Source organism: Monodelphis domestica, chromosome 8 (genome assembly GCF_027887165.1).
Source record: "Monodelphis domestica isolate mMonDom1 chromosome 8, mMonDom1.pri, whole genome shotgun sequence".
In the NCBI taxonomy this organism is placed as follows: Eukaryota; Metazoa; Chordata; class Mammalia; order Didelphimorphia; family Didelphidae; genus Monodelphis; species Monodelphis domestica.
The window spans coordinates 18475522-18499377 of record NC_077234.1 but is presented as its reverse complement, the minus strand read 5'-3'; the positions used below and the strand labels follow the sequence as shown (position 1 = coordinate 18499377).

Sequence of the window (23856 nt, the reverse complement as noted above, 5' to 3'; positions counted from 1 at the left end):
GGAAAACCCCATGAAGAGTTGGACATGGTGGAAAACAACTAAGGAACAATAAGAGGTCACTTGTGTATATGTTAGTTATTCACTTCACAAACATCTGCAAACAAGACTGGACTTGGCCTGTCTGAAAAGGCAGTAGAGCAAGTAGTTAGGATGAAGCATCACTTAAGATCCAGCGAAGGATTATTTGAAATCTCTCAAATCTTCCCCCTGCTCAGCCTCTTACTAAAACTTGAGATTCTTTTAGCCAGTGTTCCTTTATGCTAATCTTTGCCTTTCTCCCCATCACCCTCTTAAAAAGGAAAACTTTCCTGGGTGGAGGCAACCCCTAGAGTCACCAGTTCTTCAGTGAGGAGTGGAATATTTCTATTCCTTTTCTCTTGGCAGGATACAATTAAGCAGAAGAAAACACCTGGGGGGTGGGAGGTGCTAAGAAGGAAAAAAAGGACATAAAATAGGGATTTAGGATGTGATAGATTCCTCCTTTCTTTTCTATAAAAATACTCTTTTCTATATTTTGTCATATTTGGGACTTTTCTTCATGTTCCCAATTTTCTTCCTTCTAACCCCCAACTCAAGAAAGAGATACTCAATTTATATCAGTCCGCAGAATTCAACTGGTATTCCCATGACTAAGATAGTGGATATGATGCTGGAAAAGAAGGAGTCTGGGTTTTCTTCCCCAATTTATCTCTTCCTACTTTTCTTCTCTGTGCTGTCACAAAAAGCTCAATGATAAAAGCAAGATAGCTTAGGTGGGAATTCTCAGCGACGCCTAGAACCGCATTGGTGTTCTTGGTGCCCTGGTCTTTTGGAGCTGAGGGAGAAGAAATGGAAAGATTCAGGTTCAAAAGCTGGTGTTCCATTGAGGGTGTCTCTTTACCTTCTTCCCTCAGCCTCTTAACAAGGCCCAAGAGAAGCAGTAGTCCATCCATGTTGGAGGAGTCCTGGGAATAAGTCAATCAATCAATAAGCACTAAGTGCCTACTGTGTGCCAAGCACTGGGCATTCAAAGACAAAAGTGAAGCCATATCTCAGGATCTCAAGGAGCTCACATTGTGTTGAGTGGAGGTTCTTTTCACTTTCCCAAGTTTATAACAACAGCATTATTAATATATGATCATTATAATTTTAATATATTGGGTTAATTATTAATGTATCAATAGTAATGTGTTACTATCTATACTAGTAACAGTGAAGTGTTACTAATATATAATATATATCATATATTAGCTTCAACTCCTCTGTCTCCTCATTCTACTTATCCAACTTGCCATTTCTACCTCCATAACTTCTCTCACATTCACTCACACACAGATACTACTTAAGCTCAGATTCTCATCACCTTTTGTCCAGATGGTTGGACAGAATGGTAACCCCTTTTCGTTAGCCCAGCCTCACTATCCCCAATATGATCCTTCCTCCACATAGCTGCCAAAGGGGTTTTCCTTATGCACAGCTCTGACTATGTTAGTCTTCTACTCAAACAATTCTAGTCATTCTCTATTCCCATTAGATCAAGTCTTTAACAATATGGCCCCAGTCTAGCTTTCCAATTCCAATATGCACTTTTCTCCTCCCATTTTATAGGCCAGTCAAAACTACCCTTCATTCTGTTTTGTTGTTGTTGTTGTTATTTTGTTGTTGCTCAGTCCTTAAAGTCATTTCTGATTATTTATGACCCCATTTGGGGTTTCTTGACAAAGAAAATGAAGCAGCTTGACAATTCCTTCTCCAGCTCATCTTACAGAAGGGGAAACTGAGATGAACAGGGTGAACTGACTTGTTCAGAGTCACACAGCTCATGTCTGAGGCCAGATTTGAACTCAAGAAGACAAGTCTCTGTTCTTTGTACAAAGCACCATATCTCCCATCTGTGCCCCTTTGTGCTGCCTATCTTCCATGCCTTGAATATGCTCCCTACTCACACCCACCTCATAGAATTCATATCTTCCAAGAAGATGAAGTTCAAGCATCACTTTCTTCCTCATGGAACCTTTCCTGAACCCTGTATCAACTGCTAGTACCCTCCCTCCCAATCTTGTATTTTGTCCCTTTGTAGTTTTCACATTTATTCTCTATGGAGTAGTATATGTATTTCTGATCCTTTCCGTTCAATTGCAAGCTCTCTTTGAAGATGTTTCATTTTTTCTACTTGTATACCCAACACTTTTCACAGCACCTGGCACAAAGTAGGTGCTCAACAAATCTTTGATTGATCAGTTTATTGATAGATACTTTCATAAAAGTATAAGGCATATACAAAAACAATCTTGGTGAGGAAGGCATTGAGCTGGAATGGGGAGAGAGGTACAGTGGTATGGCGAGGCTACAGACCATAGAAAATAGAATACACAGTCACATTTTCTAGAATATGCATTTTGCATTTCTATCACAATATCACATCCTGAGAGATTTATGTCTCATACACCAGAAGTATCAAACTCTTTGCCAGCAAAACTCTTAGTGTTTCAGTGCCCGATTCAAATGTAATTAAGAAAATGCTGAACAAAATAAGTAAAAATACAATATGACATAGGTGATGTGAATCTGTGGTGTTCTGAGTTGATTTGAAGCCCTTTAGGGCACCTGTTGCTATTTGCGATGGCCACCACTGGGGTTGATTCTGCCCATGCCCCAACATTCCACAACATTCATCAGAGCAGAGAGGGTAGAGTGCTGGAATGTGCAAATTTTATGGAGCGTGCTCATCTGTGACAGATGTGAGCCTCAAGGGGTCAGAAGAGTTATATATAAAAGGCTTCCCAGACTCTGAGCCAATTATACTGGTCTCTTTCATTCCCTGGTGCCATATTTGTTGGATTCCTGAGATGCAGAAAATGTATAAAGCAGACATAAATTTATGGAGGAGAGCAATATAGAAGACCACTTGCTCTCAATCAGGGCAGGAATTGAGTTCCTTGAGTTCTTAGGATTCTTATTATAAAATTTATTATTCATCTGCATTTCCCCTGCCTTCTCTTATCTTTCTATTCATTCATTCATTCATTCATTCAGAAGAAAAATAAGAAACAGTAGTATCTTATGTCTCTCATTCAGGTAACTTTTAACCTGTAATAGAACCCTTTTTATGTATTTTAGCCTTTTCTTATTAGATTTGGGGACAAAGAGACTGTCTTCTTTGATTTTATAAGCAAAGCACCTGAGGGATAGCTAGTTGGCTCAGTGGAACTGAGAGGGCAGGAGGTCCTAGATTCAAATCTGGCCTCAGACACTTCCTAGCTGTGTGACTGGACAAGTTACTTATCCCCCTTTGCCTATCCCTTACCTCTCTTCTGCCTTGGAACCAATACTTCATATCGATTCCAAGACCAGAAGATAAGGAGTTTGTTGTTGGGGTTTTTTAAGTAAACACTGAATGAATGTAATCTAGCCATCATTTACCTATTTGTCCTTTTTTATGTGCCAGATAGTGTCTGAGGTGCTAGAAATTCCAAGACAAAAAGCAAATAGCCTATGCCCTCAAGGATATTACATTCAATGTGGAAGGACATATAACCTGAATTTATACAAATTCAAGTCATAGTCATGACTAGGGTGCCTCCTGCTATGCTTTGAAGGACATCTTCCTATTCTCCTAGCCTCTTCAGAGTTTGCTCTCTTAGTTTATTGTGCTTCCATGTTCATAGACCACTCAAACTCTTTGTGGCCTTTGGTTTGGTCTTCTCCCTGGGACACACGTTTAAATGTGCTCTCTCTCTCTCTCACACACTCATACAGACACGGAGGTATGGCTTCAGTTATTCTGGACTTACCCTCAGCTGTAAATCTATAAAGGTGGTGAGGGAGTTACTGACTGGTGGTCTTGTGGGAAAGATTAAAATTAAAATTAAATTAAACTTATGGATTGCAACCCCACAATGCACTGAATTAAGCCAGGAGTAAAATTTTAGGAACCTAACCCCCCCTAAGGCCTAAATCAACTCCACCCTGACCATAAAGAATCACTACTGCTGGAATTCAGCTGAGAAGTATGCTGGTTCTTGGTTACATCTGGTTTTCTGACCCAGTGGATTTTGGGTAATTTAGATACGGAAACCTCCTGGATATGCAGGTCAGTGTGGAAGGCCACCTGCAAACAATGCACAATTTCTTCCTCTAGGCTCCCTTCCTTATGGAACTGTACTGTGTTTACAGAAATGCTCATTCTGTGGGAGTAGAAGAAGGACAGAGCATGGAGATTCAGGACACTATCCCTGAGTCAGGAAATCTTCCCTAGAGTTGTAGACCAGAATTTGTTCACCTGAAACTTCAAACAATTAGAGGGAGAGTAGATACATCACAGAAAATGGTTCACACAGAAAATGGTTCAGTTTATGGGTATAAGGGGCAGCCTATCTCCCAGAGACTCCACTTAAGAAAGGGGTAACAAGACAGGCTTAGACAAAGAGGGACACATGGGGATTAGGGGGCCTGAGTAAAAGCAAACCACTGGTTTAAAAGGATAAAGTGAAAGAAGAAAGGGCAGAAGTAGGAGAGGATATCAAAATGTTGGGGATACACAAGTGGCAATCATAACTTTGAATATGAATGGAATGAACTCATATATAAAATGAAAGTAAATAGCACAGTGGATTGAAAACGAAAATCCTACCAAAAATTGTCTACAAGAAACATACATGAGGCAGGTAGATACCCACAGGGTAAAAATTAAAGACTGGACCAAAATCTATTGGGCCTCAACTGAGAAAAAGAAGGCAGTAGTTTTAGTCATGATATCAGACAAAGCCAAAATAAAAATAGATATAGTTAAAAGAGATAGGGAAGGTAATTACATCCTGAGAAAAGGCAGTGTAGACAATGAGGAAATATCAGTACTCAATATGTATGTACCAAATGGTATAGCATCCAAATTTCTAAAGGAGAAACTAGTGTAGTTGAAGGAGGAAATAGATAGTAAAACTATACTAATAGGAGAACTAAAACCTTCTCTATCAAATCTAGATAAATCAAACCAAAAAATAAATTAGAAAGAGGTAAATGAAGTGATTGAAATATTAGAAAAATTAGAATTAATAGATATGTGGAGAAAAATAAATAAAAAGAAAAAGGAATACACCTTCTTTTCAGTAGCAAATAGTACATTCACAAAGATTGACAATGTACCAGGGCATAAAAACATGGCAAACAAGTGCAAAAGAGCAGAAATAATAAATGCAACCTTTTCAGATCATAATGCAATAAAAACAATAATTATTAAGGTTACATGGAGAGTCAAAACAAAAATTAATTCGAAATTGAATAATATGATTCTCCAAAATCAGTTAAAGAACAAATCATAGAAACAATTAATAATTTCATTGAAGAAAATGAAAATGATGAGACATTCTTTCAAAATCTATGGGATGCAGCCAAAGCAGTACTCAAGGGGAAATGTACATCCTTGAGTTCATATATTAAAAATTAGGGAGGGCAGAGGTCAACGAATTGGACAGGCAAATCAAAAAACTTGAAAGTGAACAAATTTAAAATCCACGGATGAAAACTAAATTAGAGATCCTAAAAAATAAAGGAGAAATTAATAAAAATCAAAAGTGAAAGAACTATTGAATTAATAAATAGGCCTAGAAGCTGGTATTTTGGAAAAAAAAACAAATAAAATAGACAAAGTACTGGTCAGTCTAATAAAAAAAAGGAAAGAAGGAAACCAAATTAACGATATCGAAGATGAAAAGGGAGACCTCATCTCTAATGAAGAGGAAATTAAGGCAATAATTAAAAACTATTTTGCCCAATTATATGGCAACAAATATGGAAATCTAGATGATATGGATGAATATTTACAAAAATATAAATTGCCTAGATTAACAGAAGAAGAAATAGAATACTTCAATAACCCCATATCAGAAAAAGAAATTGAACAAGCCATCAAAAAACTCCCTAAGAAAAAATCCCCATGACCAGATGGATTCACAAATGAATTCTATCAAACATTCAAAGAATAACTAATCCCCATACTATACAAACTATTTGAATGAATAAGCAAAGAAGGAGTTCTACCAAATTCCTTTTATGACATAAATATGGTACTGATTCCAAAGCCAGGCAGGTCAAAATCAGAGAAAGAAAACTATAGACCAATCTCCTTAATGAACATAGATGCAAAAATTCTAAATAGAATATTTACAAAAAGACTCCAGCAAGTGATCATGAGGATTATTCCATATCATCAGGTGGGATTTATACCAGGAATGCAAGAATGGTTCAATATTAGGAAAACCAGCCACATGATTGACCATATCAACAAGCAAACCAACAAAAATCACATGATTTTTACAATAGATGCAGAAAAAGCATTTGACAAAATACAATACTCATTCCTATTGAAAACACTAGAAAGTATAGGAATAGAAGAGCCTTTCCTAAAAATAGTAAACAGTATTTATCTAAAACCATTAGCAAATATCATCTGCAATGGGGATAAATTAGAAGCATTCCCAATAAGATCAAGAGTTAAACAAGGATGCTCATTATCACCTCTCTTATTTAACATTGTACTAGAAACACTAGCTGTAGCAATCAGAGAAGAAAAAGAAATTGAAGGTATTAAAATTGGCAATGAGGAGACCAAGCTATCACTCTTTGCAGATGATATGATCTAAATAAAGAATCCTAGAGAATCAACTAAAAAGCTAGTGGAAATAATCAACACCTTTAGCAGAGTTGTAGGATATGAAATAAACCCACATGAATCATCAACATTTCTATATATTTCCAGCACAGCTCAGCAGCAAGAATTAGAAAGAGAAATTCCATTTAAAATCACCCTAGACAATATGAAATACTTAGGAATCTATCTGCCGAGACAAACACAAGAACTATATGAACACAACTACAAAACACTCTCCACAGAAATAAAACTAGATCTAAATAATTGGAAAAACATTAATTGCTCATGGGTAGGAAATGACCATCCTACCCAACCTTATTTACTTGTTTAGTGTCATACTCATCAAACTACCAAAAATCTTTTTTATTGAATTAGAAAAAAAAAACATAACAAAGTTCATTTGGAAAAACAAAAGATCAAAGATATCCAGGGAAATAATGAAAAAAAAATGTTAAGGAAGGTGGCCTAACAGTCCCAGATCTCAAACTCTATTATAAAGCAGTGGTCATCAAAACAATATGGTACTGGCTAAGAGACAGAAGGGAGGATCAGTAGAATACACTTGGGGCAAGTGACCTCAGCAAGACAGTCTATTATAAACCCAAAGATCCCAGCTTTGGGGACAAAAATCCACTATTTGATAAAACCTGCTGGGAAAATTGTAAGACAGTGTGGAAGAGACTACGTTTGGATCAACACCTCACACCCTACACCAAGATAAACTCAGAATGGGTGAATGACTTGAATATAAAGAAGAAAACTATAAGTAAATTAGGTGAATACAGAATGGTATACTTGTCAGATCTTTGGGAAAAGAAAGATTTTAAAACCAAGCAAGAGTTAGAAAAAATTACAAAATGTAAAATAAATAATTTTGATTACATTAAGTTAAAAAAAAAATTTGTACAACTAAAACCAGTGCAACCAAAATAAGGAGGGAAGCAAAAAATTGGGCGAAAAATCTTCATAATAAAAACGTCTGACAAAGGTCTAATTACTCAAATTTACAAAGAGCTAAATCAATTGTACAAAAAATCAAGCCATTCTCCAATTGATAAATGGGCAAGGGACATGAACAGGCAATTCTCAGCCAAAGAAATCAAAACTATTAATAAGCACACGAAAAAGTGTTCTAAATCTCTTATAATCAGAGAGATGCAAATCAAAACAACTCTGAGGTATCACCTCACACCAAGCAGATTGGCTAACATGACAGCAAAGGAAAGTAATGAATGCTGGAGGGGATGTGGCAAAGTCGGGACATTAATGCATTACTGGTGGAGTTGTGAATTGATCCAACCATTCTGGAGGGCAATTTGGAACTGTGCTCAAAGGGCGCTAAAAGACTGTCTGCCCTTTGATCCAGCTATAGCACTGCTGGGTTTGTACCCCAAAGAGATGATAAGGAAAAAGACATGTACAAGAATATTCATAGCTGTGCAGTTTGTGGTGGCAGAAAATTAGAAAATGAGGGGATGCCCTTCAATTGGGGAATGGCTGAACAAATTGTGGTATATGTTGGTGATGGAATACTATTGTGCTAAAAGGAATAATAAAGGGGAGGAGTTCCATGGAGACTGGAACAACCTCCAGGAAGTGATGCAGAGCGAGAGGAGCAGAACCAGGAGAACATTGTACACAGAGACTGATACACTGTGGTACAATCGAATGTAATGGACTTCTCCATTAGTGGCAATGCAGTGATCCAGGACAATTTGGCAAGATTTATGAGAAAGAACACTATCCACATTCAGAGGAAAAACTCTGGGAGCAGAAACACAGAAGAAAAACAACTGCTTGACCACATGGATTGAGGGGACATGTCTTGGGATGTAGACTCTAAATGATCACCCTAGAGCAAATGTTAAGAATATGGAAACAGGTTTCGATCAAGGGCACATGTAAAACCCAGTGGAATTGTGTGCTGGCTACAGAAGGGGGGGAGGGGAGGGAAAAAACATGACCAGGGAAAAATATTCTACGTTGACTAATTAATTAAAATTTTCAAAAGAAGAAGAAGAAGAGGGCCACAGCTATGGGGTTTGGGGGTAACAGATTTAGAGAGTTGCATTGTACATTGGTGGGAACCAGCAGATACAATGTGAACACCAGTGGCTGTGAGGAGGAAGCATGTTCCCATTGGAAGGAAGGGGAGCACACTTCCTCCCCAGGGCAACAGGCGTCTCATGCTAGTTTTAGCTCACATTTATACCTATGGCTATCATTACTGTCCCTCTTAACAACCCATGCCTTGTGCCTAGGTAACCATAGGCTCCCTTTCATCCCCACTCATCATTCTCCAATGGATTAGCAATATCTCCGCTTCTACCTGATTCCAATAAGTCGTCCTGGAAGACTAGCTCACCTAAACACTCAATACAAGTGCTAGTTTTCTATCCATTCTGTTTCCTTCCCATTTCCATCTTCCAAAATGGTCTGTACCAACCCACCCTGAAGCTACTTCTCAATGCTCTTCAAGAGGACCACAAATGTAGGACGCTGTGAGTCCCCAGCATACAACTCCTTTGCCTCTCCTTCCCCAACTGGTTCCATCTTGCCCTTAACACTTAACCTAAATAATAGAGTGTCCAGACATGGGATTGAAATGCACTAGTTAGTGCTGTGAAACTTAAACAAATGAAATTGTCCCTATTCCTTCTAGTCAATTCAATAGCCACTCGCTCTGTTGCATTAATATTATCATGAAATTTCCTAGGAATTCATGGCTGTAATTTCATTTTCCTTTTTGGGAGGCTGATCCCTTTAAAGGTACATGTAGGGGGCAGCTAGGTGGCTCAGTGGATAGAAATCCAGGCCTAGAGATGGGAAGTCTTGGATTCAAATGTGACCTCAGACACTTTATAGCTGTGTGACCCTGGACATGTCATTTAAACCCCATTGCCTAGCCCTTGCCTCTCCACTGCCTTAGAACAATACTTCATTTTGCTTCTAAGATGAAGGGAAGGTGGTTTTGTTTTTTTTTTTAAGAAGGTACATATAGTTTGTGGGCCTTTTATAAATCATTTTTATAGTTATCTGGGCAAGTCCCTTCAAATTAGAAACAGATTTAGATGTTCCATTGATACACACAGAGTATTTCAGGATTGAAAAGGACTTTCATGGTTAGATAATCATAGATTCAGACTCATCAAGTACAATCTCCCATTTTAAAAATGAGGACATCAAGAATGAGAGAAGCGAACTGACTGGCTCAGGGCTACCTGGCTGGTCAATGAGGTCTTCCTGCCTCCAAACCTAGCATGCTAGCTGCCAGAGCTGCCCAGAGCTACCCAGAGCTGCCCCTGTTCTTGGATTTTAAGTGCTGAAGTCAGTGCTGGGGCAAGTCCCATTACACTCTAAGGACAGCAAAATGGAAAGTGGGCAATTTCCATTCATCAGTTGGTCAAAACCTTGGTGAGTGTCAGATCTATGCAACTAACTCCTTTGGATCATTGTTTATCTATTGTAAAGAAAAGTCAGCACATCTTCTGGGTGCTCAGAGCCCATGAGAGTGACTGAGCTGGAAAGTAGGGGGGAGGAGAGAGAGAAAGAGAAGAGAGAGAGAGAGAGAGAGAGAGAGAGAGAGAGAGAGAGAGAGAGAGAGAGAGAGAGAGAGAGAGAGAGAGAGAGAGAGAGAGAGAGAGAGGGAGAGAGGGAGGGGGAGAGACAGAGACAGAGACAGAGAGAGACAGAGAGAGAGAGAGAGAGAGAGAGAGAGAGAGAGAGAGAGAGAGAGAGAGGAGTTTCTCTGTGTGTTTTCTTTTAGTATGGAGTCACCATGATGTACTACAGTACAATGCTTAGAGGTCAGGTAAGATTCATATTCAAATCCAACCTCTGGCTACTCCAGCCATGACTCCTGAGCAAGCTTCTACGTGCCTCAAACAATTCCCTAAAGATTATATTAGTTTATGGGCTGCAATCTATCTCGGTGAAGAGGGAACTCCACAATGGGAGTTGCCTGGCCAGGCAAAATAACAGATCCTCCACATGGGGATTGCCAGCTACCTTTGTGTGGGATTGAATAGACTGCCCCACAGCCATCCATGTGTCCTCAGTTCTGTGAATACGGCTCCTGTTTGTGAGGCTTGGCACTGCTGGGATTCTGCCTGATGACTTCGCCAGGAAAGTTGTTGTCTGATTGTCACAGCCTAGTGGAGGCTGCTTGCAGCTGTGATTTTCCTGAAGAACGAATTCAGCCGTGTCACTTCTTTTGAAATTGTCCTTCATTGTGTCTTTATAAGGATGGATTCAGCCCACCCACATCCACAGACCACAGGTCAGCCCCCTAAGCAGCAGCTGTTGGGGCAGTCTCTTGTCAACCATTTTTCCTAGATGTCTGGGCCAGTGTATTTCTGTTATTTACATCAGGCGTTGCTCGGAGATTGGCCCCTTTCCAGAACCTTGTTGTTCATGATATTCTAAGGCCATGAAATGCCATATATAGCCACTGGGTGATATGGAGGAAACCGCCTGAGATGAATTAGATTCTACTGGGCAATTGTGTTAGCATCTGAGATGATCTCCTCACTTCCAGTCTCTCCCTTCTGCTTCGTCATCCAGACAGCTGCCAAATTTAGATCACTAAAACAGAGATCTCCCAAGTCACTACTGTAACTGAAAGTCTTCACTGGCTTCCCTGTATCTTCCAAGATCAAACCTGAAATCCTTCAGCTGTCATTTAAAGCCCTTCACAATATGGCTTCTAACTACCTCTTCTGATTTATTTCAACTATTTCAGTCAAACTGGTCTTCTAGCTATTCCCATCATGAACATTTCATCTTGTGTCTTGACATCCTCTGAGTCACAGAATCTAGAACTTCCTTCCAAACACAGCTCAGATGGCCGTCCCACATGGCACCTTTTACCCCCATGCGTTAGGGCTCTTTCCCTCCTAAAATTATCTTGTATTCCCTAGTGGAGGCTTTATTTGCTTGTATGTGCGCGGGTTGGATTCTTTCATTAGAATGTAAGATCCTTGAGATTCGAGAATGCTTTTATTTATTTATTAAATGCTTTTATTCATTCATTTAATTATCCCTATTCTCTGAATGAGGAAATCAGGTCCATTGGGGTAATGTTCAAAGGTTGTCAGATATAGAAACACAAGGGAACTTAGAGGACTTTTACTCCAGTGCCCTCATTCCACAGATGAGGCAACTGAATGCCAGAGAGATTTTGACTTGTCCATTACCATACATTAGATTCAGTTTCTCCACCTCTAAGACCAAGATTCTTCCCACTAAATCCTGTTGCTTCCAGAGAAAGGGGCTTTGTATACCAGTAAACTCACTAGAGTTAGCAATTATTTCAGATCCATTCTTCAGATGGACTTGGGAGTTTGGGAAGGTTGGTGGCTTCACTGGGAGAGTTGTGCCACCTCCTCCAGTTCTTTTCTACCTGCATCTGAAGCAAACACAAGACCAGCATCATCTGTCACATTCTCTTAGTGCCTATCATGCATAAAGACTTGTCCAGAAAGTCCTGGGTTTTCTATTGAGGGAGATCAAGGAGATGCTGTGTGATAGACTAATGAGATGCTAGACAGACCAAGAGTCTTCATTCCTTCATTGGAAGAAATGCAAACAAAGTGCATCTTGGTGGCATCAGATAAAATTTCCTTAAGTTTTTCCTCAAGTTTTCATTGCCCTGTCTCTGCTGCTAGTTTTTGCAGAAGTGTGGAGTAATTGGTAGCATATGGAATGGCACATGAAGGGGAACACAACCTTCTTGCCGGGTCTGGGCTACCTCACAACTTTTGATAAATTTCAGCTTGCTTTGAGGCATAGGATTATTTATAACATATGGGCTTTTGCTAATCTGGTATGACCAAAAAGTGTCTCATGGAAAAATTGTCAGAAGCCAATGAAAGAAAGGAAGAAAGGAAGGAAGGAAGGAAGGAAGGAAGGAAGGAAGGAAGGAAGGAAGGAAGGAAGGAAGGAAGGAAGGAAGGAAGGAAGGAAGAAGGAAGGAAAGAAAGAAAGAAAGAAAGAAAGAAAGAAGAAAGAAGAAAGAAAGGAAGAAAGGAAGGAAGGAAGGAAGGAAGGAAGAAAGAAGAAGAAAGAAAGAAAGAAAGAAGAAGAAAGAAAGAAAGAAAAGAAAGAAAAGAAAGAAAGAAAGAAAGAAGAAAGAAAGAAGAAAGAAAGAAAGAAAGAAGAAAGAAAGAAAGAAGAAGGAAGGAGGAAGAAGGAAGGAGGAAGGAAGGAAGGAAGGAAGGAGGAAGGAGGAAGGAAGGAAGGAAGGAAGGAAGGAAGGAAGGAAGAAGGAAGGAAGGAAGGAAGGAAGGAAGGAAGGAAGGAAGGAAGGAGGAAGGAAGGAAGGAAGGAAGGAAGGAAGGAAGGAAGGAAGGAAGGAAGGAAGGAGCCTCTGATTATGGATTCCTAAGGAAATTCACAAACTACTTTCATATCTCAAGGTTGAACTAGCACCTTGGAACACATCTCAAGTTCATTTCTGAACTTATTGCTTTGATTCTTTTATAGCGATCTAGCTTACTTCTCTTTGGCAAGGTTTAGGGATCATGTCTATAAAGAGAAAGACATCTTCCAAATAGGTAAAGCCTTAGTGGGCTGGACCACAGGATTCCTTGACTGCTTCAAGTTATCCTGAAACTTTGTGAGACCCATTACTGTACTTGGGTAGCAATTACTTTTAGTAGTATCGCCAAATTATATTGTTATAATTAATTGTGGTTGGGACTCTTAATATATTTTAGGTGGTTGCCAGGGATTGAATTTCTAAATCCTGAAATTAATTACTAAGTACATGGAATTTATGGTAGCTTATTTACAATATTTACAACAGAAGGAAGATATTAGAGAGAGAGAGAGAGAGAGAAAGAGAGAGAGAGAGAGAGAGAGAGGAGAGAAAGAGAGAGAGAGAGAGAGAGAGAGAGAGAGAGAGAGAGAGAGAGAGAGAGAGAGAGAGAGAGAGAGAGAGAGAGAGAGAGAGAGAAACTCTGGCTTCTTCTTATACCAGTTAGAATTTCTAAGTCCCAGCTAGGGGAAGAGAGTCTCAATAAGATGGGCCTTACCTGGAGGCTTCACGTCTCCAGAAAGGTGGGGTCACTAAATCAGCTTTTCACCCACCAACGGTGACAGTCTTAAAGAAGTCTGCATGTCTACCTTCTACAGTCACTTCTCCAAGTCAGTGCCTGAATGTCCCGAACGAATCTCTGAATGTCCATCTTCCCTTCAGCTCCGAGCGACTGATCCTTCACTCCAAGCCTGGGTGACTGACTATCCTCTTCAGTCTTTGTTTCCTCTATTTAAAGACCTTTTTCTCTTGTGTCACCTCCTCTAAATTTCATGTCTACCAATCACAGCAGATGCTCCTCTCCAGGACTGCCCACTCTTTAGTTCTCACCTTCTCTGGTTAGATTATATCTTTTTGGGGTTACTTAACACCTTTTTGTAGTTAATTCACCTTTTGTAGTTACTTAACACTTTTTTGTAGTTAAAACCTAAAAGTAGATTGTAGCTTACAATTCTAGCTTCACTATAAAGGAAAAGCTAAGTACCTTCATTGTTACAATCAGGAGAGAGCTAAATTCAATCTTCACAGTAGAAAGGATAGGAGGAAACCACTGGAGCAGTAAGAGTAATTAAGTCATTCTCCAAAGAGAGATATCACTTTAGTGATTTTGGGAGCAATATTGGACTGGATGTTGATGGCCATTCTAACTCTAGCCCATTCCAAATAGTTTAGCTTTCACCTTATATTGCCTAGAACTAAGCCAGTGCACTATTTCCTGAATAGCACGTGCTTTCTAATTCCCCTAGATGTGTTGACCTACCTTATTAAAATAAAAGCTTAGTGCTGGAGGGGTGAGGGGGAGGCATTTGGGTGGCTTAGTGGATTGAGAGCCAGGCCTAGAGATGGGAGGTCCTGGGTTCAAATGTGGCCTCAGACATTTCCTAGCTGTGTGACCCTGGGCAAGTCACTTAACTTTCATTGCATAGCCCTTTACTGCTCTTCTGCTTTGGAACCATCACTTAGTATTGATCCTAAGACAGGAGGTAAAGGTTTAAAAGAAAGAAAGGTTTGCACTGAACCTAGAACATAAGTGCTGATTGGACATTTTTTGTTCATTCATTCGACTTAGTGGAGAGGTCTTAAATTGTCTTCGACTAAGAGCATGATCACATAACATCAAAGGCAGGAATGGAACCCAAGGTTCCTGATTCCCTAGGCAACACCCTATGCAGGATGCTGGCACCTACTCCATAGAATCATTAAGTTCAAAGTTGATTTACAAAAGACCTAGGGAGCTTCAATACTGAAGCTTGCCTTCTGGATCTCATTTTAATTTAGGGATTTCAGGGGACTTCAACCCTTAAGAAAACTCAAAACTTCTGCAGTCTTTGCCCTTGCTATTTAGATAGTTACAAACTTGGATACATAGATTTGTAGTGATAGATACATGTAGATATAAACACAAACATATAATAATGTAGATATCTATCTGTAGATTGACAAATAGATTGATGGATATCTGTATCTATATAGAGATATTGGCTCCATACATGGCCGTTATTTTTGTCACGCAAGCTCCCATTTGACTTCCTACAATATGACTAGGCTACAATAAGTTGCTTTTTATGGCTTTTCTGAGGCATTCATATTCTTCAGGTATTATAATAAGCCAGAGGATTATGAGCCGGAAGGACCTTTGGGCTGAAGTGGTCTGCAGTTTTATTGCCCAGCATGTTTTTTTAAACAAATAGTGGGGTTCCCACTAAGTGTCAGGTTTTGGCAAAGCCTTGCTGTTCTACAATGATCGTGCATATCTTTGATTTGGAAGGGCCAACATTCTCTGGACTTTGGGGCATATTCTTGGGTCATTACAACAATCCCTTTTTTCCCTTTTGATTCACAAAGCTCACCTACTTTCCATTCTGCTTTGGAAATGGCTAGAAATTGTAACAGTTAAATTAGTTTCTCTACTAAAAGTATTATATTTTATGAGGTTTATTAAGATTATTAGAAATCAAGGAAATAAGAAAATACAAAATAAGAAAGGCATGTGCCTAGGGCTGAATAGCCCATTCACAGACACTTACATCTTTCATGCCAGGTAGAGAGATGCGTGTACTTAGAAGTGGAAGAAGAGAGGCTGAAGTAGGCATTGCAGCCAGTTTAAATACAATTTGTGTTCTCTCCCAGGTGGGGGCCCAGGTGAGATTATAGGGAATTCTGGGAAGTACCAGGGACATCTGGGGATTGAAGTCTGGGGTTCAAATCACCATTTTTATATGCCCCCTTTGATCGTTATTGGGAAACCAGTTTCTCCAAAAGGATCATGAAAACATAATCAACTTAAAGATTACAATAATTTGAGGATAAGAGGAAAAAAGAACAAAACCAATAATTGCTAGACTCATTGACAAAATTAGAGTTTAGTTAGAGTTAGAGGGCAGTTCCCTTTGGCATTAAAGTATACATACAAAAAAATGTTCAATCAACCACACCCAAAGTTCATTCTTGATCTTCTCGTGCAGCTTCTGGTCTGGAGGCATCATCATGGTGTCTTCTCCAGACAGTTCAGTTTCTGGATTCAGAGAGGTAGCATGTTTCTTAACCTAAAATTTCTCTCTCAAGGAATTTAAACTTTGCAATTTAAAATAATAATTTTTACATTTCCCCCCTTGAAGAGGGTGATTGAAAAACACAGGGATCATTTAGGGATGCATGGCTGAGTTATGAGGTATATGAATCAATTGGCAAGAGAAATTAAAAAGACATCAGAAAAATCCAAATAAAAAAAGATAATTTCTGGATGAAATATAAACTTTTAAAGTCTTATTGGTAAAAATTCTAAGTAAAGGAAAAATAAATCTATAAAATATCCTTGAATCAGGGCCCAATTAAAATGATAAACAAATAAGCAAGTAAGCATTTACCCAGTCAGTAGCCAGGACTACAGAAAGTTGCCACACTAGAAAAGGGACTAGATTATAAGAGCCAGGTAGGAGCCAAGTTAAGGATAGTCATCTGTAAGTAGTTTCAGAGTGTGGCTACAAGGAAGGCCTACGTCTTAATGTATGTTAAGTGTCGCAACTTCAAGTCCACATTAATATATCCTGTGTGCTCTTTTTGGCACTAATCAGGTTTAGCTTTGTGCTTCTTTGGCCCTGTGCAATGGCTCTTTTGTATACCTTGTCCTGGAATCAGACAGAATCATTAATCAAAGTCCCATAATTTTTTTTAAACAATTAGTGGCATCATTTTTATAGTCTCAAGCTTTTGGGGCATGCATTGAATTATAGAAAATGTATTTTAAACTTATATTACTGCTAAATAAAAAAAAATTAAAGAAAATCTTAATACTGGTGACGTGCTTCATATATAAAAAAGAGAAAAAATAAAAAACTGAAATAGTGTATTGCACATGCAAGAAAAATATGATAACAAAAGTTTTAAAATTCAAAAATATAGCTTATAATCATGGACACACTGTCTCAACTAACAAAATATAGAATACAAGGCTTTCTCACCAAAAATGAAATCCATTTCCTCTTCATATCTGGCCATGATCCACTGTGAGTACAAGCAAATGAATTTTACAAGGTAACAGCTTTTTTTAAAATAAAGAACAGTAGTACAAATATATAGGTATCAATATCCCCAAATTTCTCAATAGTCCAATTAATTACAATAGCAAACAAACCCACTATCATATTTCATATCAGTTGTTCTATGGCATTTTTAAAAGCCTATGAACTGATGGATATGTGTCACAATTTTTACAAACGTAGCAAATCTTTCAACCTTGGTAAACATATTTAAACAAAGTAAAACTCCTTTGGGTCTAGAACATCATCAAGAAATCTATATATCATTACAAAAAATGTGGCAGAGGAGTCTAGGAAAAACTCAAACCTCTATACTGTTGACATTGGGTAAAGTGATCTGAAGAGTTATAAATGAGAGATGCTCCAGGGGTACTATATGCCCTGGGATTAACTTCCCAGCTCCTTGGTATGAGACTGTGATGGCTCATCCATTCACAGTGTTATAAATGTGGGAGGTGGGGATTAAAATTGTATTTCACTTCAGCTACTAAAATGGACCTTACCTCCTGTTAGTGGCAGGCAAAATGACCAGAGTTCTTAGGAAAAAAATATAAAAATCATGTCTAAAAGACCCCTTAAAATCAATTTGAGATATTTAGCTCATTAAATTTTCCATAGGTTGTTATACAATTGTAACCAGTTCTGATGGAGTTCATCTATCCTCTGTGTAATAATTTACAAAGTCAAAACAGAAAATGCTGTTTTTATATATGGGCTTACTCAATAATATTTGTTCAGCATAGTAATAAGGGAAGAACCAACAGAATATAACAGTATTTAAAACTCAGTACATTAAAATGATTCAGTGTAACAGAATAGTATTGAAAGCATTAATATATGAATTTAAACCCAACAAAATTAAATCTTAAACAAAACAATCAGCAAAATGCAATGAAATAGAGATTTTTTATAAAATGTTAGAATCTGAAAAATCCCAAAAATATAACCTCCAGTCTCTTTAAAGTTCATTGTTTTTTTTAATTACCCATTTAGATGCCTATTATCAGAAGGCAGAAGATTGGTAAGGGGTAGGCAATGGGGGTTAAGTGGCTTGCCCAGGATCACATAGCCCGGAAGTGTCTGAGGCCAGATTTTAACCCAGGACCTCCCATCTCTAGGTCTGGCTCTCAATCCACTGAGCCCCTGAGCTGATCTCCCATAGTAAGGGTGGATTTTAGGAATCTCAAATTTGGCTAAAGAGTTGCAGGGAGCTGAATTTTTCCTCTGAATCTCAGTTGATATAAATAACAGAATCAATGCACTCAGAAGATATCCTCTTAAATAAACCATGCTTGTAATTTCCTGTTTGGAAAAGTCTCTTCCTTCTCCTCTTTCTCCCCCCTCTGTGGTCCCCTGTCCCCGACCCCCCTGCCACATGGAGGCTAATTGTAGCCTAAAGAAAGAACACCCCCATTTTTTACCAGCTGGTTTTTGATCCTGAAGAAATTGGGGCAGCTACCAGCAAGGCCTGGGGAGATCTGTCTCAGAGGCTGGAGATCAGCTGGGCTGGATCTGGGAGGGTCAGGATCAGGAGAGCTATCTGGGTTCAAATTGCAGGAGTGCAGAAGCAGGCAGCAGGAGGAGCTGGGCCGGGTGGGGCTGGGACCAGGTAAGTGATCTGAAGGTCCGGAGAGGCAATCGGGGAAAGCAGAAAGCAAGAGCAGTCAGCAAGAGCAGAGCTGATCAAGAGGCTTTTCTGAAAAACCTTGGAGGAACGTGGCTTAAAAGAAATTTATCTAGGCTATCTTTTCTTAAAAATAAATTTAAGAAGTTCTCATCCCTTAGTGGTTGCCACTAACTATAACAGTTAAATTACTTTCTTTACTAAAAGTATTATTTTTATGAGATTTATTAAGATTTTAAGATTTTTATTTATTTTATTAAGATTATTAGAAATCAAGGAAATAAGAAAATACAAAATAAGAAAGGCACATGCCATGGGCTGAATAACGTGTGTGCTTAGAAACAGAAGAAGATAGGCCTAAGTAGTTCTTGCAGCCAGTTTAAATACAATTTGTGTTCTCTCCCAGGTGGGGACCCAGGTGAGATTATAGGGAATTCTTGGAAGTACCAAGGACTTCTGTGGATTGAAGTCTGAGTTACAAATCTCCATTTTTACAAAAGTCTTTTTTTTAATGATTCTTACTTATGTGTATTTTTTAAACATTTTTTATTTGGTCAATTTCAAACATTATTCTTTGGTTACAAAAATCATTTTCTATTCCTCCCTCCCCTCCCCCCGCACCTCCCATAGCCAACGCACAATTCCACTGAGTATTACTTGTGTTCTTGACCAGACCCATTTCCATGTTGTTGGTGTTTGCACTAGGATGTTCATTCAGAGTCTACATTCCCAACCATATCCCTTTGATTCATTTATTCAAGCAGTTGTTTTTCTTCGGTGTTTTTACTCCCACTGTGTTTCCTCTGAATATGGAGAGTGTTCATTCTCATAGATCCCTCCAGGTTTTTCAGGATCACTGCATTTCCACTAATGGAGAAGTCCGTTACATTCGATTGTAACACAGTGTATCAGTCTCCATGTACAATGTTCTCCTATTTTGCTCCTCTCACTCTGCATCAATTCCTGGAGGTTGTTCCAGTCTCCATGGAATTCCTCCACTTTATTATTCCTTTGAGCACAATAACATTCCATCACCAACATATACCACAATTTGTTCAGCCATTCCCCACTTGAAGGGTATCCTCTCATTTTCCAACTTTTTGCCACCACAAAGAGCACAGCTATGAATATTCTTGTACATGTCTTTTTCTTTTTTTCTTTATTATCTCTCTGGGGTACTCACCCAGCAGTGCTGTGGCTGGATCAAAGGGCAGACAGTCTTTTAATGCCCTTTGGGCATAGTTCCAAATTGCCCTCCAGAATGGTTGAATCAATTCACAGCTCCACCAGAATTGCATTAATGTCTCTACTTTGCCACATCCCCTCCAGCATTCATTAAGTTTCTTTGCTATCATGGTAGTCAATCTGCTAGGTGTGAGGTGATACCTCAGAGTTGTTTTGATTTGCATCTCTCTGATTATAAGAGATTTAGAACACTTTTTCATGTGTTTATTAATGGTTTTGATTTCTTTGACTGAAAATTGCCTATTCATGCCGTTGCCCATTTATCAATTAGAGAATGACTTGATTTTTTGTACAATTGATTTAGCTCCTTGTAAATTTGAGTAATTAGACCTTTGTCAGAGGTTTTATTTATGAAGATTTTTTCCCCAATTTGTGGCTTCCCTTCTGATTTTGGTTACATTGGTTTTGTTTGTACAAAAACTTTTTAATTTGATGTAGTCAAAATTATTTATTTTACATTTACATTTTCTAAGTCTTGCTTGGTTTTTAAATCTTTCCCTTCCCAAAGGTCTGACATGTATATTGCTCAGTGTTTACATAATTTACTTATAGTTTCCTTCATTATGTTCACGTCATTCACGCATTCTGAGTTTATCTTGGTGTAGGGTGTAACGTGTTGATCCAAGCCTAATCTCTCCCACACTGTCTTCCAATTATTTTTTGGTCTTCCAATTTTCCCAGCAGTTTTTGTCAAATAGTGGATTTTGTACCCCAAAGCTGAGACCTTTGGGCTTATCATAGACTGTATTGCTGAGGTCATTTACCCCAAGTATATTCTACTGATCCTCCTTTTTTGTCTCTTAGCCAGTACCATATTGTTTTGATGACCACTGCTTTATAGTATAGTTTAAGATCTGGTACCACAAGCCCACCTTCCTTCACTTTTTTTTTCATTATTTCCCTGGTTATCCTTGATCTTTGTTCTTCCAAATGAACTTTGTTATAGTTTTTTTTCTAATTCAGTAAAAATGTTTTTTGGAAGTTCAATGGATATGACACTAAATAAATAGATAATTTTGGATAGCATAGTCATTTTTATTATGTGAGCTCATCCTACCCATGAGTAGTTCATGTTTTTCCAATTGCTCAGATCTAGTTTTAGTTGTGTAAAAAGTGTTTTGTAGTTGTTGATGGTTTTAGATAAATACTGTTTACTATTTTTAGGAAAGGCTCTTCTATTCCTATACTTTCTAGTGTTTTCAATAGGAATGAGTATTGTATTTTGTCAAATGCTTTTTCTGCATCTATTGTAAAAATCATGTGATTTTTGTTGGTTTGCTTGTTGATATGGTCAATCATGTGGCTGGTTTTCCTAATATTGAACCATTCTTGCATTCCTGGTATAAATCCCACCTGATGATATGGAATAATCCTCGTGATCACTTGCTGGAGTCTTTTTGTAAGTATTCTATTTAGAATTTTTGCATCTATGTTCATTAAGGAGATTGGTCTATAGTTTTCTTTCTCCATTTTTGACCTGCCTGACTTTGGAATCAGTACCATATTTGTGTTATAAAAGGAATTTGGTAGAACTCTCTCCACTTATTATGTCAAATAGTTTGTATAGTATTGGGATTAGCTGTTCTTTGATCGTTTGATAGAATTCACTTGTGAATCCATCAGGCCCTGGGGATTTTTTCTTAAGGAGTTCTTTGATGGCCTGTTCAATTTCTTTTTCTGATATGGGGTTGTTTAGGTAGTCTATTTCTTCCTCTGTTAGTCTAGGCAATTTATATTTTTGTAAATATTCATCCATATCACCTAGATTGCCATATTTATTGCCATATAGTTGGGCAAAAGAATTTTTAATGATTGCCTTAATTTCCTCTTCATTGGAGGTGAGTTCTCCCTTTTCATCTATGATCTTGTTAATTTGGTTTTCTTCTTTCCTTTTTTTTTATTGGATTGACCAGTACTTTGTCTATTTTGTTTGTTTTTTTTTTTTCAAAATACCAGCTTCTAGTCTTATTTATTAGTTCAATAGTTCTATCACTTTCAATTTTATTAATTTCTTGCTTAATTTTTAGGATCTCTAATTTGGTTTTCTTTTGTGCTTTTTTCGTTTGTTTGCTTTCGAATTTTTTGATTTGCATGTCCAATTCACTGACCTCTGCCCTCCCTAATTTGTTAATATATGAACTCAAGGATATAAATTTTCCCCTGAGTACTGCTTTGGCTGCATCCATAGAGTTTGAAAGGATGTCTCATCATTGTCATTTTCTTCAATGAAATTAATTGTTGCTATGATTGTTCTCTAACTAACAGATTTTGGAGAATCATATTATATAATTTTCAATTAACTTTTGATTGAGATCTCCATGTACCCTTACGGATCATTATTTTTATTGCCTTATGATCTGAAAAAGTTAGATTTATTATTTCTGCTTTTCTGCAGTTGTATGCCATGTTTTTATGACCTAGAATATGGTCAATCTTTGTGAATATACCATGTGCTGCTGAAAAGAAGGTGTATTCCTTTTTGTCCCTATTTGTTTTTTCTCCACATATCTATTAACTCTAATTTTTCTAAGATTTCATTCACATCTTTTTCCTCTTTCTTATTTATTTTTTTATTTGATTTATCTAAATTTGTTAATGGTAGGTTCAGGGTTCAGGTCTCCCAGTAGTATAGTTTTACTATCTATTTCCTCCTTTAATTCTATTAGTTTCTCCTTTAGAAATTGGATGCTATAGCAGTTGGTATACATGTGGATTAGTGATATTTCCTTATTGTCTATACTCCCTTTTATAAGGATGTATTTACCTTCCCTATCCCTTTTAATCAGGTCTATTTTTACTTTGGCTTTGTCAGATATCATGATTGCTACTCCTGCCTTCTTTCTATCAGTTGAGACCCAATAGGTCTTGCTCTAACCTTTAATTCTGACCTTGTGAGTATCTACCCACCTCAGGTGTATTTCTTATAGACAACATATGGTAGGATTTTGGATTCTAATCCACTCTCCTATTTGTCTACATTTTATGGGTGAGTTCATCCCATTCACGTTCTACGTTATGATTGTCACTTGTGAATTCTCTAGCATTTTGATATCCTCTCCTAGTTCTGTCCTTTCTTCTTTTTCTATGTCCTTTAAAACCAGTGGTTTACTGTTAATCAATCCCCTTAATCCCCTCCCTTGATATGCTTCCATTTCTGTTCCCTCCCTTTTTGTTCCCTTCTTAGTTTTTTTTTTAGGGTCTATTAAGTTCCCTCCCCCTTCTTCTTCCCTCCCTTTTTGTACCCTTTAGTTTTCCCTTCTCACTTACCCTGTAGGATAAGATAGAATTCAAAATCCCAATGGATCTAGATGTTCTTCCCTCTAAGAATTGATTTCACTGAGAGTAAGGTTTAAGTATTACCTATTAGCAGTCTTTTTCCCTCCTTCTTATAAGAGTATTCTTCCCCTCCCCTTCCCATGTGTATCTTTGGGTGAAAAAGATTATTCTATTTATTTTATTTCTTCAAGAATCTCTTAGTACCATCTTCAATCCCCCCCCAGCCTTTTTCTTCTTTTGCATATCATCTTATAGCCCTTAATGCCCCAATCTCTTCCTGTAATTCTTCTAATTACCATAATAGCGAATACAGTTTTTGAGAGTTACAAATAACATTTTCCCATATATTAATATATATAATTTGATCTAATTGTAGCCCTTACATATGAGAGTTTGAATAAAAAAAACCACATTTCCCCCCCTTTCTCTCTCTTTCTTATTTACCTTTTCATGTTTCTCTTGATCTTTGTGTTTGGATATCAAACTTTCCACTTAGTTCTGGTCTTTT

The 23856-nt window shown here is 37.9% G+C and overlaps 2 protein-coding genes across 5 annotated transcripts in view; one reads left to right on the top strand and one right to left on the bottom strand.

Moving 5' to 3' along the window:
- The window catches only part of PTX3 (pentraxin 3), a 101051-nt gene extending 90073 nt beyond the window's left edge, over positions 1-10978 (bottom strand). The window contains exon 1 of the mRNA XM_007502314.3: positions 10637-10978. The gene's annotated coding sequence lies outside the window, so the exon portion shown is untranslated. The remainder of the gene's footprint in view (positions 1-10636) is intronic.
- Positions 1-23856, top strand: part of VEPH1 (ventricular zone expressed PH domain containing 1) — a 232780-nt gene that overhangs the window by 141749 nt on the left and 67175 nt on the right. The window lies entirely within an intron of this gene.